Raw genomic sequence first — 20,428 nt, forward strand, 5'->3', positions numbered from 1 at the left:
CAATGACATCTATTTCTCACTCATTGAACAATTTTAGAGAGTTTAAAAATGCCCTCAACCACAATTTAACCGGACACTCCAGACTAGAACCTCCAGTTGTGAATGACAGCTCATTGTACAACAATGTCACATCAATTTTCTTTCTCCATATTACAGGTGTCCATAAACAGTAGCTAATCATGAAACCGCTGCCTGCAGAAACTGCGCATTCTGTCCAACTGTGAGGTCATCATCACCTCTTTGGTAAACGTGGTGAAGGAACTCCTGGTGCTGGTGCCTTGAGAATTTACATTAAACTCGTAAAAAAAAAAAAAAATGTGTGTTCACTCTTTAGTGTGGCCAGTGAAGCACATGCAAATCACTCATGGCATGTTGAAATTGTCACATTGTAAAGCACATAGCTATTGTACTCGTTTTCCCTGGTTGGAATTAGGCCTACTTAAAGGTATCCTGTTAAACATGTCCTGATAAAATGTATGTAACTATACACACACCCTCTCCAACTCCCAATGCTGTCAGAAATGGTTATAGTGTACTCATATGGTCATGTCATCTGAATTCCTCAGACATTTTCCCATTTCGAGTGGGCTCGGCACACCTGCTCTCTCTGTGAATTTGTTTTTCTTGGCATGGGGGAATACTTGAGTTCTCTCTCATGAGTGCACTCTTTGCCCACTTCAGAGCCATTTCTTAATGAGCTGTCAGCGGTAATCCTTTCAGGCAGCACAGCCAGTCTCTGAGGACATAGTGAAGCCTTTTGATTGGACTAATATTTCCAACACTTCTCCTATATTGCCAAGAGGAAAGCAAATCCACTTATCAAGAGGAAAACATTTTCCCGGAACTGAACACCACATGGTCAATATCAAACCACCTCCAAGTATCTCTAGCACATAAACCTGCCTGTATGGAAGGAAGCAAATGTTTTTTATTTTGTATTTATTTAACCTTCATTTAACTAGGCAATGACGGCCTACCCCTCCACTAACCCGCACAATTCTGGGCCAATGGTGTGCCACCCTATGGGACTCCCGATCACGGCTGGTTGTGATACAGCCTGGGATCAAACCACGGTCTGTAGTGATGCCTCTAGCACTGAGATGCAGTGCCTTAGACCGCTGTGCCACTGGGGAGCCCAATTTATTTGAAGCACAATTTATAATTTCTTGTACTTACACCTCATTGAATTGGAAACGGAGCTGGAGTGGACACAAACATACACTGAGTATACCAAACATTAGGAACACCTTCCAAATAGGAACACACCCCACATACTCAACCCATGCATCAATTGTCTCAAGGCTTAAAAATCCTTCTTTAACCTATCTCCTCCCCTTCATCTACACTGAAGTGGATTTAACAAATGACATCAATATGGGATTATAGCATTCACCTGGTCAGTCTTTCATGGAAAGAGCAGGTGTTCTTAATGTTTTGTACACTCAGTGTATATAATAATCAGATCAATCCACAAAAGAGGCTTTAAGAAATTAGAACACATAACTGTTAATATGACAAAAAAAAATCTAATCTGCTTTCAAGGCTCTTTAAAGGGACAATACTGAACATTCTCTATTTTATGTATTTCATGTGTCTTACGAGAATTATGGTCTGCATCGAATAGAAATCATAGACAATGGCTCAGGCATAAAATCTGCTGATACTGCTGTGATGGCTGTGAAATACTACCCCACTAAAATCTGCAGCCACGATGGCCTGGAGCGCCTGGAGACATATGGCTTCAGAGGAAAGGCCCAGGGCTCCCTATGTGCTGTGGCAGAGGTCAGAAGCAGCTCTCTTCTACACTAAATTCTGCTTGAAAAAGTCCAAAGTGGTAATAAGCAGCTGTGATAGATTTGCCCCGTGGTCTCCCACCAGGTAGCTGTCACGACAAAGACTGCCGAGGACGACGTCGGCACCCAGTACACGCTTGACCTCACGGGCAGGGTCGTTTCCCAGAAGCCCTCACCCAGGGCAAGGTTTGGCATTTCCCTTTTTACTGAAATTGGAGTCAGTTTCTGATGGTATTTATTATGTGTACGTCACAGAAACATTTTATAGGTAGACAGGGGCTATGATGTCTTTTCAGGTACCACAGTCTGTGCACTGAAGCATTTTTTAAGAATCTCCCACTGAGGAGGCAGTATTGAAAAAGTGCAAGGAGGAGCAGAAGAAGGTGCAGGACCTTCTCATGGCGTATGCCACTGTAAAACCAGAGCCGAGACTCCCCCTCACTCACAGTAAGGTACAACTTCGTTCTCACTGTTTATTAATCTTTTTGCACACAATAACACTTCTTACCACAAGGTGTCCTCATCTGTCTGCATTTCCATGGGTGAAACCCATTCCCCGCATTCCAACTCCATTAATCACTGCTTAAGCGTCATTAATGCCATCAATGATTTGATACTTTAGTGTTGTCGTTGATAGGGCTTAAACATGAAGCAAACATTTTTCTTTAGTCATACGCCTCTTTCATTCTCTCGAACACTGTCACTGCTCTCAGCTATTAGTTAGAGCTTCATCAATGGGCCATGTCTTTCAAAAGTTACTGGCATTGGAGTAGTTCCAGTGTATTTAACACGCCACACAACTCATATCTATGTCAAAAAGCCTTCCTCCAACATTTCTTGGGCGTTTACCTTCTTTTCACCAAAAAAATGTCCATATATTGAGCACAGGTGGGTTTATTTTGTGAATGAGATTGATTTTGTGAAAAATGCGTGATTTAGCCGAGGTTTCTGCTTGTCAAAGTAAAGTATCATTAGATATGGCATCGATGTAAAGATGTAGTTTTCCCATCATTTATCACAACTTTCCAGGAGATAAAATGGGAGACAAAGTATTGCAGAGAAATAAGGAATTATCGTTAAAAAAAAAACTAGTAACACATTGCTTATGCTGTCACTGCAGTATCTTGAGAATTCAAGTTCTTTTTACACAGGTTCTCACTTAATAGCACACCAATTAGTGTACCACATTTGTGTGGGAATTTGACATGTTTATGCTGTGCAGGAATCCATTTAGTTCTTGCCGGGCACGCTGTCCAGACGACAGAGATTATTTTGTGGTGCCAGTGAAAAGATGCGCAATTTCCCATGACCTGAACCCACTCCCTCCCGTCGTCATATTTAGTGAACTGTGGATGCCTTTGGAGCTGAGTTATGGAAGAAAGGAAGACCGTCAGAGAAAGCTGTAGAACACTGGGCTGCAGACTTAACCCCAGATTCAGTTTCAGTCAATGGCCACTTGGAGTGAATCTTTAAGGGAAGGGGTCAGAGGTATAACACCACTGTATACTTTTCACTGAAATCACTCTGACATCATCAAGGGAGGAGCGTGCCCCCATTTCATGGCATCAGCACATGGGAGGCATATCTGTATCCCGAACTTTGCACTTCGGCCTGTGTTGGGTTTCATGGCTTCTCCAAGTGCTGTGTGTGATCCGTTTACAGTCACCAAATTGCATATTTCATAGCGGAGACGTGTGCTGCTGCGGACAGCATACTTTCAGAAATCAACACCCAGGAGATATACTCGCTGGTGGACACGTCAACGACAAGCCCACCCGTGGGTGTGAAAATATGTGTTCTCATTTAGTGTTGGACTAATTTTCTCTCACATATATCGGACATGAAGGAAAAGTAGAGGATTCCAAGCCTCGGTGGTGGAGGTTGCACAGAGATGAGGAAGATTGTGTAACCTTGTTGTCACTGTGTATCTGCTTTCATTATGTAGTGTACATTGTTGATCCAGTGGGTTGAAATAATATGTTCAGACAACATGCTGATTTGGGAATGGTGTGAAGTACGGTCCGTTTATTCAGTCGAACTGCTCTCACAGTTTGTGACCTGACATAGGCATCAGCGCACAGTAGCTTGTTCTCGAGTCATCCCCAAACCCCTCTGGTCTGGTTTAGGCCTTTTTAGAACAGATGACACGTAAGCCCTATTCGGACGGGATTCGTTTTACTGGGGGAGGTCGGGTAATGTAATTATGTGCACAGCACAAAACACCACACCCGTGCGAATATGCCATGTCAATCATTTTCACGTGACAGGAGAGTGATAATTCCAGCCAGAATAACCTACTGTTTTTTTTGGCATGCAGACTCCAAGGTCCTCTGATAATACTTAGGGGTATTACTGTGTTTAGCAGGTGCTGCTTGCAGTTTGGGTTAGAACATGGGAACAAATGGATGCTTAAAATGTAATGCTATGCACATACCCTACAGATGAATGATCTGTTTTGTCTCATCAGATTGTTACTCTGTTTAAAGATGAAGCGGATGATATGGTGCCAATGAATTGATAAATTGCCAAAAACGTCAGTTAATTCAATGTCTGCACGCAGTTAGTTCACGGGTCTTATTGATGTTATTTTGACATTCTCCCAACTGAAAGCCATTATTAGGCTATCTTTAGACAAGTTGAAATATCCTCATGCCTAGAACAGCCTCCAGGCTTCCGTCATAATGGGGGAAAAAATAATTACAGGGGGCAGTTTGGTGAAAACGAATCCCGTCCGAATCATCCTCTGGGAAAAACAGACATACTGGGGGTTAATAATGACATAACCTACGTTCTATAGTAATGCAAGTACCGTGCGAGTAGGACTACTGTTGAACCTCTCTCCGAGCGATCCACACAGGTACGGGAAGTGCTAGAGAAGAGGCTTTGATTGGTCATCAGGGTCTGCTGTTTTGAATGCAAGATCCGGCAGGTGGTCTTTTTTTAGGCGGACTGAAAATAAGCTGCTGCGTGTTGTTGCAGGTGGTGGTGTGGCAGAAGGCCAAGGTGTCCGATCACAGGATTGCTCTCATGGCTACGCTGGGGCCCAACGCTGTGGCCCACCTGCTTTTCGGTCCACCATCAACAAGAACAACCAGAGGTCAGTCAAACACCAGCATCACTCAGCCATGGTCCTGGTCCATCCAACCCAGTCATCAGAGATAAAAACAACACTCTTATACCGCAGAAATGTCACGTAACAATGCTAAATAAGTGAAGCACAAAGATTTGTATTTTATTGCAGGTTTTGCCTGCGGAGAGACAAACGTTAGACCATTTGTTTTGATACTGTCCACATGTAGCTTGTCTTTGGTCGCAGGTTCAGGAATGGCTGAAGAATTTCAACACTTACCTGGAGCTAACTCTGCAAATAGCACTGCTGGGTGATTTAAAATCAACTTTGAGAATAGAAAGGTTCAGAACTTTTGTGAAACAGCACAGTTGAAAAACATATGTCAAATAGAAATCGAAACTGGATGGTGTTCAGAGATAGATGGGAGTGGTTGAGTGGAGCTGAAGGGTGGAACTAGAAAGAACATAAATCATTTAAAACATACTGTGTCTGTAAAATGCATGGAGGTCCAGAACTTTTGTGAAACAGTACAGTTTAAATACATATGGCAAATAGAAATCAAAACTGGATGGTCTTCAGAGATAGATGTTGAGGAGAGGTTGAGGGTAGCTGAAGGATGAGACTAAATACAAACAAAATATAACTATTGTAAGCTATACCGTGTCTATAAAGTGTATATAGTATGTATAAGCTGCAAAGTAGAAGCCTAGTTGCAGATGTCCATTCGTTTACTCCAGTTAGGGGAGGGGTAGTAGGGTTAAGGTAAAATAATAAAGGAAAATATATAAAAAATATATATATTGACATAATCTTTTTTTATGGCGATTGGAAATGATGCAGATGCAGACAATTACATTGATGGCAGCTGTTCTTGGAGGTGTCCACACGAAGCTTGACTTAAATATTGCTGCTCTTGCAGTTCTGTCCTTTCCTGCAGTGCTCAATGACACCAATTTCTATTTTACTGATTCAAATCAGACTTCCATATCTCCCAAAAGTACATGTCACACTGTTTTGCTTTACAATAAGTGCCCTGAGATTGGCATTTTCTCCTAACCAGGAGTACAATGAGTGATGCAAAACTGGGCTCCATTAAAGATAGGGTGTGTCTAATTTGTGGCCCGTGGTGCATGTGGATGGCCTAGCGTCATAGAGAGACATAGCACGGCTGCACTGGCACCCAGCCACTCGTCCTCCCACTGCCCTCCTGTCTTGGCCAACACCAGGGGTCCCAGAGACCCTCTCCCCATACCCTGGGTGTGTTCCACAGTCTGCATGAACCTTTCTCTGGAAGGTGGTGGTTGAGCTGCAAAACAAACAGGTCCACCACAGTCTGTGTGACTGACTGCAAAGTGAAAAATCCAAGAGAAATACTAGACAGCAAGCTTGTAAAATGGCTGCATCAAGAACTCTTGATTTCAAGCCAGTATGTGATGTTGGCTGGCTGTTGGGCAGCTATGTCCTTGCCCTTTTCTCCTTCTGTGCGAGAGAGATTTGCTTTGCTGCTGGTAATTGAGTTGGCTGTGGAGCGTTAAGTTTCTGCTTGGTCACGGTAGGCGTTGTGTGGCTGCTACCTGCCGTGCATCTCCCGGCTAATATGGCCTGACAGATATGGAGCGCAAGTCCCTTTTCCCCCGTTTCCTTTGTTGTTATTTTGCAGCAGGACTCTGGAGCCCAGTTATGACAAGGACCTTTGGCCTTTGTCCTCTACTCCCTGTAGCAATGAAAGAACACTTATTGCTTCCCCCTTCTCTGGCCGAAGCTTAGCGATCACGGAATCCAGTTCAAAGATTCCACACACAACTCTGGCAAGTTGATGGAGGAGCCATGCCCCTTGTGGAACAAAATGTTACACTTATTTTGGCAACGTGTCAACCCACAACCATGCCCTTTTGAGCAAAGGTGCCATTGGTTCTCTCATAACCTGACCTAATGAGTAGATAATGAGCTGAACGAGAGGAAACCACATGTACCCGCAAAACCTCAAACAGTGTTGCATCAATGAACTGGCTTTCCATTTACTATGTGTTTTAAAAGTTATGAGAAGTTTTGTATTGCTCATTAAAATGATCAGTGTGCCAATCCTAAAACAAAGCTATGTGTCCCTGGAACTACTTCTTCCATGTGTGAGGATAGTGCTTGGTTTTGTGGTACAGCACTATATATAGCCCAGCCACAGTGATTGCTTTGCAATTTGTTCCTCTCTTGCCTGTTATATAATATTAGCCATAGGTCTGGCTCATGAACATCATTTGCCAGATAAGGAAATGTTTTTGTGTACCAATTTATTGTACTTTTCTCTCAACAATTCTTAGAATGTCTCACCCTCTTAATTTATGCGGTGAGAGATCTGCTTGAATAATCAGTCATTAGCCAGGAAAAGATGATCAGTCATCAGGTAGGACGCCAAGCCGAGATGTGTTCCAGTTCCGGGCTCATGGGTGTGACACGTGAAGACGTGTGCAGACAGACTGGGGAACACAGCCCCGGCCTATTGCTCATGTCACCTGAGAAACGTTTGCATCAATCTTAGGACTTTGTGTCAAACCTAGGACCTCTGTTTTGCAGATTTAGGTAGATCTTCTTTCAGATTTCACAAGCCTCAGAGTTCTGACTTGTTTTGTTTTATTATTTTCCTTTTCTTGTCGTGCCTATTATCTTTCTGAAGTATTTTATCACTTTAGGCAAGATAGAATTGTTTAACAAATTTTGTATAAAAAATATTATTGGGGGGGAAAAGTCCATACTCGTAATCACTCCTTGATTGAGTGGACAAATCGAGAGTTTAAGAGACTTAGCTTTAAATTTATTGACAGTGAACCTTGGTCAGTTTTTCTGTGCTGCTTTTCTAATTAGCAGGATCCTGTGGCAGTGAACACTGCTGCCAATGAGGCCCAGATGCCTCTACACAACTCAGAATGGGAATAATAGGGCTCATTCATGGCCAGGCAGTCAGCAGGCAGTATCAACTGTATCACAGTAATTGACAAATGTTGTAATGGCAAAGTATATGTAATGTACACAGCTATTATCAAGGTCTCAATGGCAGTAATTAGAGAGTTTAAAAAACTCCAGTTGTATGACCCTGATGCTCGTCAACTGCGAAGCTTGTTTATTTTAGAATTGTTTGCCCGAGTCATGCAGTGAGAGATTTGCTAGTTAAGTAATTTGGAGCAGTTTCTCTTTTCACCAACACTTGTCAACGTAAACTGTTTTCTTCGAGTTTAGAAGGCAACAGCATTTAGATGTCATTGGTTGTTCAAACTTTTTCAAAGTGTCTACAGCGTGTGATGTGTTTGTGTTGGGGAGAAAAAAAACGTGAATCCTTTTAAGATTTAAAACCCTTGAGGATCCGACATGAATCGATTTGATAGTGTACTTTTTAAAATCTCAAAGTCCAAAAGTTTGTATTTTTCAATAACTTGGTTTGAAGTGAACATGGTTTGGCTGTGAAATTTTAAACATGTTAATATTGGGTGTCTGGTTTTTGGTAAGAAAACATTATTGTAAGCGGTTGGTGACAGTGCAGTGCCTAGGTAAACAATGAAAGCATAGAGAATTGTCTCTCCTTGTCCATAGAAGGAAACAAATAAATAATTTTGAAATTTGGGTGAACTATCCCTTTAGCATTCTGTATTTTTACATGGTGTTTAAATGACAGATGCCTTTTAAGTACTGTGTGGATAGCTACATATTGTTACAAATTATGCAAAAAGTAGCTATGTAAAAACAGTAGCTATGTAAAAATGTCTACCTTCCTGCGTACTATGCATGTTAATAGGCAGAGCCACTTGGAATGAAGTGGGGACCGAAATACAAATATAGAAAATATCATTTGTTTTTCACTGAAATGGTTCCCCAGTTTATTATGTTGATTTGATTTCTTTTAACAGATTGTGATAGATCGACTCTTTCCCAAACCTGGTATGGATGGCTCTTTATCAAGCTCCAGTAACCCCAGCAAAACATCTATCTTTGAATGATCGATCTGATACGTTCTCTCTGCTTGACCATCTGGTGGTCCGGCAGCACTACCTGGCTCAAGTACCCGGCAGACTCTGCCTGCAGCCGTTATCCCACTATGATGCTCAACATCGCTGTTCCCGCATCCACTGTAGGCGTCAACCTGACCCCCCCCAAGAAGACCCAGATTCTGCACCAGAACAGGGTTTCCGTTTTCTCTCTTTTTTTTTCTCTCAATTTCCTTGCGGACAGATACATGTTCCATACTACCACTCTCTTTCTATGATCTTTGGTTGAAAGAATACAAAACTTAGGGGAAACTAAATATGATTGAGGATGTTCAAAAGATGTATAAAAACGGACAGTAGCTGCAGAACCAGTTACCAGTCAATTTATCCTTCTCATCTTTCTGACCGATTCAGCTGCAAATATGCGATGCAAGATCCAGTTAGCAAATGTATGATTTCCCTACATGTAGCTTCTACGGTACAGCAAGGAATCCATACACTTGCTTTGGCTAGCTAACGTTACAGTCCCTTTACCCTTTGTCCAACTATCTCGTTTCTCTCCTCAAAAGAACTTGATTGATTTTCTGTGATAAAAAAATAGAAAGCGCTGACAGTAAACAATAAGTTGCCAATCAGTTCCTTAGCGACCACCATTTGAAATAGGAGGAGCTGACCAGTGCTGTAATTAACCACATTAACTAAATGTGCAGTTACCTGGGTGCACAGCCACTGCCTGTAAAGAAGGGAAAGTGAACAGCATGGGCATTAGTGTGTTATGTTATTTCTCACAGAGACTGTGACTGTCAGGAGGCTGTGCTGGCAGCATTGGAGACGCTGTTGGTTTCCTTGTATGGCCCTGGTTCGGGGTCTCCTAGTGAGGCTCCACCAGTCACTGGAGAAGATGCCTACAGTTGCCCATTGACACTGGGCAACTGTAGGGGAAACGCTGACGTAGAGGACAGTCTTATGGAGCACAGTGTCACGGTGGACAAAGCGCCATTTGGCTGCAGTGATGGCTCTCCATCCAGGGTAGTGGCTGGTGACCAGACAGTAAACACTAGTTCCTCCTCTTCCTCTGAAGACTGGATAGTCAACCAAATCCCAGGGGACTTTGACTTTTCCACTATTGGAAGATGAAATTGCTTTGACCTGCAGCGAGATAACAAATCCAGGCCCAGCCAAAGGCCTGGAGAGGCTCAACCGCCATGACCAAGGTCCTGACCAAAACGTTGAGCAGTTATCAGCAGTGAGTTGGAGCCGAGGCACGGCTCTGACAGACCCCTCCACAGGAGAGCCACTGCAGTCCGTCAAGGTCCACCTGCCCACCGGATGCAGCAATGACCTGGGCCTGGTCCAGGCCAAGGATCAGAGCAGCCCTGGCAAAAAGGTGTCCAACGCTACAACGTGTGTCACTGAAGGCCTACAACCTGATCAGTAGCCGTACCATGAGGACCCCCCCGTCCCCCTGTCCCCCGCTGCCTGTTTGAGAGGGAGACCCGGGCAGAGGTTCTCCAGGAGAAGCCCGCAGCAAGCCTCCAGGACATCACCTCTGCCGTGCAGGAGAGATGGAAAAACCTGGGGGAGGAGGACTGAAAGAAGTGAGTTTCCAGACTTCACCTTCGAAGCAGTTTCCATTAGTTATTATTAGCAAGGCAAAAAAAAAGAAATATTGACCTGTCACTTGCATGTGTAAAATATGGCCCTGGAAATTGTGCTTGGCTTATTCATGTTGCTACCCAGACAGAATTGTTAATATGAGCTATGTTTATATTTTCCAGACTGCATCTGATTACTAGGTTACATGGTCAATATTTTCCACTGTTAAACAGGTATTCTGCATGAAATATCTCCTTTTTCCAAAGTATGCCATGCATCTTGAGCACTCAAAGGTATTTTCTCTGGTAACAGCTCGTGGACATTCCTGCATTTAGCTTGCCAATTGCACCTTCTGTGGCATTGGATTGTGTGACAAAACTGCACATTTTAGAGTCTCCTTTTATATTGCCCCTAGTACAAGGTACACCTGTTTAATGATCATGCTGTTTAATCAGCTTCTTGATATGCCACACCTGTCAGGTGGATGGATTGGCAAAGGAGAAATGCTCACTAACAGGGATGTAAACAAATTTGTGCACAACATTTGAGAGAAATAAGCCTTTGCTGCGTTTGGGAACTTTTATTTCAGCTCATAAAACATGGGACCAACACTTTACATGTTGCATTTATATTTTTGTTCAGTATGTAAATTATGAACAAGTTTGAGTATTTCGCTTAATAAAAATAAAATGTAGGAGAACGAAACTGATATGAAAAAAATTCAGAAAATGCAATTGAACATTTTATAAGAAAATGTGAAAGTTACATTTTGTGGACCCTTAATTGCCTTTCCACAGCTGAGAGGCCATGATTTTCGGTGGTATCTGTATAGTACAGCACACTGTAATAGGGTCTGCATGACTCATGATTCAGCACGAGAGAGGTCACTCACCTTTGTGCTTCCCTAATAGTGAAGAATTGTTTTAAATTGGATATTTTTTTATTTTTAATTTGACCTTTATTTAACTAGGCAAGTCGGTTAAGAACAAATTCTTATTTTCAATGACGGACTAGGAACAGTGGGTTAACTGCCTTGTTCAGAGGCAGAACGACAGATTTTTACATTGTAAGCTCTGGGATTCAATCTTGCAACCTTTCGGTTATTAGTCCAACGCTCTAACCACTAGGCTACCTGCCGCCCCATATCAAAGATACGCAATGCACGTCGTACTGCCATTAGGGACCTTCGGAAAAAATCAAATCCCAGAGCTGACAAGGTAAAAATCTATAGCTCTGCCCCCGAGCAAGTCAGTTAACCCACTGTTCCCCGGGCGCCGAAGACGTGAATGTCGATTAAGTCAGCCCCCCCACCTCTCTGATTCAGAGGGGTTGGGTTAAAAGAGGAAGACATATTTCAGTTGAATGCCTCCAGTTGTACAACGGACTGAATAGGTATCCCCCTTTCCTTTTTATTTTCTAACAACATCCAGATGTACATTCACATGCCAGTAAAACAAATCATAAATGGCATTATCTTCTGATCTACATCCACTGAGACTGAACAACTCAACCAGCATCATGGAATAGCATCATTTCCCTCTACCGAAAGCACTCCACCCAATTATCGTGGATCACTGCATACCAGTTTAAAGTCATTGAAAGGACGGAAAATGTGTCTCAGCGCTAGCCTACGTGTGGAACTTATGTAAGGTATGGACGAGTGTATGGAAAAAGACATCTGTTTAGAATCCCACCTTGTGTTACCGCTGTCTTAAACGTGAAATAAGACGAGGCAAATATTTGACTCCTTTTTCGACGCCACAGTTAAGGGGCACGCCACTTCTAGGAATCGTTATCGCTCTCACGTGAACTCTATTAAACACAGGTCAGTTGCATGTGTGGATGCCGTGCCATAATACCAAAAATAATAATTTACATTGAAGAGTATGGGAGTGCAAGTTAGCAGATTCAATTGCCTTTAACCCCTTAAACCAAAGCAGGCGTTTTATGAGTGTAATTTAGTTGACCTTACCTCTAGGACATCAGTGGCACACCTGGGATTTCGTCTCATTGCCCTCTGATGAAAGGTCCAGAGGCATTAGCAGCAATATTATGTCATTGTAGTATTACAACCTTTTGGGCTTAATTGATTGACAATCTACATTATACTTACTTACTTCTTCTTCCCCTATGGGGACATAAGGCTACAATGAGTTCCTTCAACCGCTCTCTGTCCTTGGCCACGTGTTGTGCCTCGCCCCCACGAGAGGTTCATCTTGGCCAGCTCGTCCGTCACAGTTCTGCTCCAAGTAGTTTTAGGTCTTCCAGGTTCTCTTTTCCCTGGCGGTCCACCATAGGGCAAATTTTGGGATGCTATCCTGCTCCATCCGGAAAACATGGCCAAGCGAACGCATTCTTCTTATCTTGATTTTGGTATGTGATAATCTGGCTTTTGGTCTTCCTGTAGAGTTCGTCTTTGGTGGTTTTTATTTTGCCAGAAAATTCTGCAGATTCTTCTGAGGCATCCATTATGGAATGCCTCAATATTCTAGGTGGTGGGCAGAAAGCCGAAAAACGTGAAGTTGATTGATCTCCTTCGAGGGGTCAGATTTTTTTTGTATATCAGTGAAACATTGTTATAAAGACTATCAAATTTGTTGGCACCTTGAAGTCTTGCACATTTTCATAAAAAGTACATTTCAACACTGTCTGCACAGGCACATTTGCCAAAATTGGAACCAATCAGAACTCCTGTACATACCCCTCGTGATGAAGGCAGCCAATGGCCGGCTTCTATCTAAGATGTAAACGCAGATATACAGTCATTGAAACAACTCGAGCTGCTCACTTTGTGTAATGACTGAAATAAGATCCATATCTGTTTGAGTGCACTTGAAAAATACAGCTTGCAATGAACATTGTCTTAATCATATGAAGCACCAACTCCATTGACCACTTAGCCAATTTATTGAGGCTGGCTAATGTTAGTTTGATTAGCCTAGCAAGCTACTGTAAATGTAAAATTGCCTGCTGACAAAGCCAGTGTTTCATTAGTTCCCTCTCTGTTGGTGAATTACATGTTTGAATCATGTGTTGGCATGGTTATATTTATACAATTTTAAGTAACTAGCTTAAAGAAACATTTCAGTTATATAATTAGCATAGAAACCCAAATAAAAGCATGTCGATTGAAAAATGTGTGTGTCATGTATGCTAGAATGGAGGTTTAAAAACGAACATTACAGCTACCTTACAATTACAATCTTCTCTAAAAACAGCTGGGCAAAAAATGTATACAATGTGCTCTGCAATAACATGACCAGAGTTTGATTTCTAAACTAGATGAGTTCTCAAATGTCAGCAGCTACCCAACACCATGGTGGGCATGTGTAACTTTTTATTTTTTAAATTTTATTTTACCTTTATGTAACTTGGCAAGTCAGTTGAGAACAGATTCTTATTTTCAATGATGGCCTAGGAACAGTGGGTTACGTGCCTTGTTCAGGGGCAGAACGACAGATTTTTACCTTGTCAGCTCGGGGATTCGATCGTGCAACCTAACCACTAGGCTACCTGCCGCCCCTAATGTTTGATGCATTGGAATATAAGGTATGGATAATGATACAGATTCTGCAGCATTATAGAAAAAGCAGATGGGAATTCATGTTTGAGTTTCAAATACCAAATGTAAAGGAAATATATTTGGGTGGTTTAAATGATTAGGCTAACTTTCCCAACAAGCTCTCACAGTCACACGTCACAATTAGACGTTCATCCATGTTTCTCAAACATCAAATTGCCAAGTTGTTCCAAACGTCAAATTTCGAAGTGAGTAAGGTGAAATGAATCCCTGTTGCCCCTAGTGTCCGGTTTCCCCGTCATCTCCCGACGTCCTTGGGCATCGAATACTGACTTGTGTCTGGCTGAACTTTCTTAGTAACCTTCTTAAAGTTGACAGTGCCAAATTCTTGCCAATACATTATTCTACTCCTAACTATGACTTAGTGTGAGGCATGTTTTCCATAATGTTCGTTTCATGCATGTACAGTCGAACAAAGAACATCACATTTAGTGTTTCACCATTTGAGTATGGAAGGTTTTATTTATTCGTAGGTTTTATTTATTCGCACTAAAGAAAAGTCAAATACAAAACTAACTGATATAACACTGGTAAAAACGGTGTGCAGTTGAGGTTGGAAGTGCAAAAGGGCTTATGAAAACCACACCACAAATATATGTACAAAGAAAAGTTTGTTCAGACAGTTAAACAAAGCACATTCATTATAATTGTACAAAATATACTCAGTATACATAATCAAATTGGGTAGTTTGGTTCATCAGGCTGACCCCCAGTTTAAGCTTGTAGTTATTGAGGGATGACGGTGATTTGACAATGTGAAGATAAGAATTCCAGAGTATGGTACCTCAGTCAATTCTCTATCACATACAATGTGAGGTGCGGCAGTGGGGAAGGTGAAAGTTATCACAGTGTCTGGTGGTCAATAGATGGATTCAGAATTAACCTGGAATAGTCCATTGAATGGTTTATGTAAACAGTCTGGGAGGAAGGAGTATTTGTAGATGAAAGTACATAATTGTTGTACATTAATGTTGTAAATAGACAAGATATTGAGTTTTTTAAACAAAGGTGCAGATGTCCCAAATAATTTATTAAAACACTGTTTTGCAATGAAGGTCTACAGTAGCCTCAACAGCACTCTGTAGAGTAGAACCATTGTGTAGCCGGAGGATAGCTAGCTTCCGTCCTCCTCTGGGTGCATTGACTTCAATACAAAACCTAGGAGGCTCATGGTTCTCACCCCCTTCCATAGACTTAGAAACAACAGGGGTTCAAACTTTAGAACCCAGTTCCTACATTTGAACATAAAAATTGATTTTATAAACAACTATGCTACATTTTATCTCTGGGACCCTCAGGATGACAAATCAGTGCAAGATTACTGAATGGAAGTACATTATTTACCTTTGAGGTGAATGTACAGTATCAAACCAGTTGCTGTGATAAAAAAAAATTTGTGCACTCTCCTCAAACAATAGCATGGTATTTTTTCACTGTAATAGCTACTGTAAATTCAACAGTGCAGTTCGATTAAGTTAACAAGAATTTATGCTTTCGGCCCAGATAAGAAATGTCGATGTCCTGGGAAATTTTCTTGTTAAGAAAATGTTCTTGTTAAGATTTTCTTGTTAAAAATGAAACATACCTTTTCCCCACATTGTTACATTACAGCATTATTCTACAATGGATTAAATAAAAAGTCCTTAATCTACACACAATACCCCATAAATACAAAGTGAAAATTTTTTTTTTACTAGTAAAATAGTAATACCTTATTTACAAAAGTATTCAGACCCTTTGCTATGAGACTCGAAATTGAGCTCAGGTGCATCCTGTTTCCATTGATCATCCTTGATGTTTGATGTTTCTACAACTTGATTGGTCTCCACCTGTGGTAAATTCAATTGATTGGACTTGATTTGGAAAGGCGCACACCTGTCTATATAAGGTCTCACAGTTGATAGTGCATATCAGAGCATAAACCAAGCCATGAGGTTGAAGGAATTGTCTGTATAGCTCAAAGACAGGCTTGTGTTGAGGCACCGATCTGGGGAAAGGTACCAAAATATTTCTGTTGCATTGAAGGTCCCCAAGAACACAGATTCCTCCATCCTTAAATGAAAGAAGTTTGGAACCACCAAGACTCTTCCTAGAGCTTGCCACCCGGCCAAACTCAGCAATCGGGGGAGAAGGCCTTTGGGAGGTGACCAAGAACACGATGCTCACTCTGACAGAGTTCCAGAGTTCCTCTGTGGAGATGGGAGAACCTTCCAGAAGGACAACCATCTCAGCAGCACTCCACCAATCGGGCCTTTATGGTAGTGGCCAGATGGAAGCCACTCCACATTAAAAGGCACATGAAAGCCCGCTTGAAATTTGCCTAAGGGCTCTCAGACCATGAGAAACAATATTTTCTGGTCTGATGAAACCAAGATTGAACTCTTTGGTCTGAATGCCAAGCGTCAATTCTGGAGGAAACCTGGCACCATCCCTATGGTGACGCATGGTGGTGGAGATGTTTTTCAGCAGCAGGGACTGGGAGACTAGTCAGGATCGAGGGAAAGATGAACGGAGCAAAGTATAGAGAGATCCTTGATGAAAACCTGCTCCAGAGCGCTCAGGACCTTCACCTGTGGAGAAGGTTCACTTTCTAACAGAACAACGACCCTAAGCACACAGCAAAGACAACGCAGGAGTGGCTTCGGGACAAGTCTCTGAATGTCCTTGAGTGGTCCAGCCAGAGCCTGGACTTGAACCCGAACAAACATCTCTGGAGAGACAGCTGTGCAGCAACGCTCCCCATCCAACCTGACAGAGCTTGAGAGGATCTGCAGAGAGGAATGGTTGAAGCTCCCCAAATACAGGTGTGCCAGGCTTGTAGCGTCATACCCAAGAAGACTCAAGGCTGTAATCGCTGCCAAAGGTGCGAAGTATTGAAAGCCAGCATCCCGGAGTCACCTTTTCACTGTTGACATTGAGACGGGTGTTTTGCCAGTACTATTTAATGAAGTTGCCAGTTCAGGACTTGTGAGGCGTCTGTTTCTCAAACTAGACACTAATGTACTTGTCCTCTTGCTCAGTTGTGCACTGGGGCCTCCCACTCCTATTCTGGTTAGAGCCAGATTGCTCTGTTCTGTGAAAGGAGTAGTACGACCTGTTTTACAAGATCTTCAGTTTCTGGCATGGAATAGCCTTAATTTCTCAGAACAAGAATAGACTGACGAGTATCAGAAGAAAGTTATTTGTTTCTGGCCATTTTGAGCCTGTAATCGAACCCCCAACTGCTGATGCTCCAGATACTCAACTAGCTTCTTTAAATCAGAACAACAGTTTTCAGCTGTGCTAACATAATTGCAAGGGTTTTCTAATGATCAATTAGCCTTTTAAAATGATAAACCTGGATTAGCTAACACAACGTGCCATTGGAACACAGGAGTGATTGTTGCTGATAATGGGCCTCTGTACACCTATGTAGATATTCCATTAAAAATCAGCCGTTGCCAGCTACAATAGTCATTTACAACATTAACAATGTGTACACTGTATTTCTGATCGATTCCATGTTATTTTAATGCACAAATACATGTGATTCTTCAAAAACAAGTACGTTCCTAAGTGTCCCCAAACTTTTGAATGGTAGTGTATATACTAGGTGGGGTTAGTCACCCAAGTCATAGACTGTTTTCTCTGCTACCGCACGGCAAGCGGTACTGGAGCACCAAGTTTACAGTAGGACCAAAAGGCTCCTTAACAGCTTCTACCCCCAAGCCGTAAGACTGCTGAACAATTAATCAAATGGCCACCGGATTATTTACATTGACCACCCCCCTCCCCTCCATTTGTTTTATACACTGCTGCTACTCACTATTTTATCTATGCATAGTTACTTTACCCCTACCTACATGTACAAATGACCTCAACAAACCTGTACCCCTCCACATAGACTCGGTACCCGTACCCCCTGTATATAGCCTCATTATTGTTATTTTGTGTTTTTGTTTTAGTTTATTTGGTAAATATTTTCTTAACTCTGTCTTGAACTGCACTGTTGGTTAAGGACTTGTAAGTAAGCACTTCACGGTAAGGTCTACTGCACTTGTTGTATTCGGCACATGGGACAAATAAAGTTGGATTTGATCTTGAAGACTAAATTCAATCAATGGCAGTCTGTGCCGTTTCAGATGAGGGAGGACAATTGTATTTTTTAATGAGCATGACCTTATTTCTATTACAGCATATTGGATGACTGTCATTCATATTCCCTTCACCCAGTTCAATGTAACATTGATAGGTTTAGGCTACTACATGATACTCTAATTTTCCCTGTACCCATCATGAGGTTGCTACAACCTAGTCTATGAACGAAAGATTACAACGTAGGTGCACAGGTCGAGAGAACATTAAGTGGACAGACAGCGACACATTCAATACCGCCTTGCCTGCATCTACCTGATCTAGGCTATAATAATTAGTCCAACAGTTGCAAACGAGAGTTTCTATTGCTTCCACTTAAATGTTTTTCAACATAATCGGCTAAATGAATACACCCCTGGTCACACGTAAACACAGTTCACATTCATAACAGCCACGTTGTATTCTATGTCACATCCGCGCTCTCCTCCTCTCATTTTTTCCCTTTGTTTGTGGACTTTAATGCACAACACATCAGCTGTATGTGACCAGGCGAAAAGACCTTTCTAAGCCAAAAAATAACTGCTACACACAGCCTACATCGTTGTCACCATATTAGCTAAAGTAACATCATAGTAAAAAGAGATCTAACGCGTTAATAAACCCGCTACAATCATCCAGTAACTTTACAGCGTATTCGGGAAGTATTCAGAACTCTAGACTATTTCCACTTTTTGTTACATTACAGACTTATTCTAAAATTGATGAGAAAACAAACAGTTTAATCCATCTACACACAATACCCCATAATGACAAAGTAAAAACTGTTTTTTGAAATGTATTAACAATGTCTACACTGTATTTAATCAATTTGATGTTATTTTAAATGGACAAATAATGATTTTCTTTCAAAAACAAGGACATTTCTAAGTGACCCCAAACTTTTGAATGGTAGTGTAGGTCCTGGATGGCAGGAAGCTTGGCCCTAGTGATGTACTGGGCCATACGCACTACCCCCTGTAGCGCCCTAAAGTCAGATGCCGAGCAGTTGCCATACCAGGCAGTGATGCAACCGGTCAGGATGCTCTCGATGGTGCAGCTGTAGAACTGAGGATCTGGGGACCCATGCCAAATCTTTTGATCTCCTGAGGGGGAAAAGGTGTTGTCGTGCCATCTTCGACTGTCTTGGCTTGTTTGGACCATGATGTGGACACCAAGGAATTTGAAACTCTCGACCTGCTCCACAACAGTCCCGTCGCTGTTAATGGGGGCCTGTTCTTGTAGTCCACGATCAGCTCCTTTGTCTTGCTCACATTGAGGGAGAGGTTGTTGTCCTGGCACCACACTGCCAGGTCTCTGACCTCCTTCCTATTGGCAGTCTCATCGTTGTCGGCGATCAGGCCTACCACTTGTGTCATCAGCAACCTTAATGATGGTGTTGGAGTCGTTTGGCCACACAGTCGTGGGTGTACAGGGAGTACAGGAGGGGACTAAGTACACAACCCTGAGGGGGCCCAGTGTTGAGGATCAGCATGGCAGACGTGTTGTTGCCTACCCTTAACACCTGGGGGCGGCCCATCAGGATGTCCAGGATCCAGTTGCAGAGGGAGGTGTTGAGTCCCAGGGTCCTTAGTGATGAGCTTCGTGGGCACTATGGTGTTGAACTCTGAGCTGTAGTCAATGAACAGCATTCTCACATAGGTGTTCCTTTTATCCAGATGGGAAAATGGCAGAGTGGAGTGCGATTGAGATTGCGTCATCTGTGGATCTGTTGGGGCAGTATGCGAATTGAAGTGGGTGTAGGGTATCCGGGAGGATGCTGGTTGATGTGAGCCATGACCAGCCTTTCAAATCACTTCATGGGGCGTTAATCATTTAGGCAGGTTACCTTCGCTTCCTTGGGCACAGGGGCTATGGTGGTCTGCTTGAAACATGTAGGTATTACAGACTCAGTCTGGGGGAGGTTGAAAATGTCAGTGAAGACACTTGCCAGTTGGTCTGTGCATGCTTTGAGTACACATCCTTGTAATCTGTCTGGATGACGCTTTTCCTTTTTGTTGGTTCGTCTGAGGGATTTCTTATACGCGCCCAGATTAGTGTCCCACTCCTTGAAACCAGCAGCTCTAGCCTTTATCTCGATGCGGATGTTTCCTGTAATCCATGGCTTATGGTTGGGATATGTGCGTACGTTCACTGTGGGGAAGATGTCATCAATGCACTTATTGATGAAGCCGATGACTGAGGTGGTGTTGTCCTCAATGCCATTGGATGAATCCCGGAACATATTCCAGTCTGTGCAAGCAAAACAGTTCTGTAGCATCCGCGTCATCTGACCAGTTCTATATTG

At 42.5% G+C, this 20,428-nt stretch overlaps 1 pseudogene; it reads left to right on the forward strand.

Annotated features, from left to right (window-relative positions):
- The first annotated feature begins 179 nt into the window (after positions 1-179).
- LOC118367555 (PMS1 protein homolog 1-like) lies at positions 180-9,971 on the forward strand (annotated as a pseudogene).
- Positions 9,972-20,428: the final 10,457 nt, after the last annotated feature.

The sequence above is a fragment of the Oncorhynchus keta genome, chromosome 34 (genome assembly GCF_023373465.1).
Source record: "Oncorhynchus keta strain PuntledgeMale-10-30-2019 chromosome 34, Oket_V2, whole genome shotgun sequence".
NCBI classification, from domain to species: domain Eukaryota; kingdom Metazoa; phylum Chordata; class Actinopteri; order Salmoniformes; family Salmonidae; genus Oncorhynchus; species Oncorhynchus keta.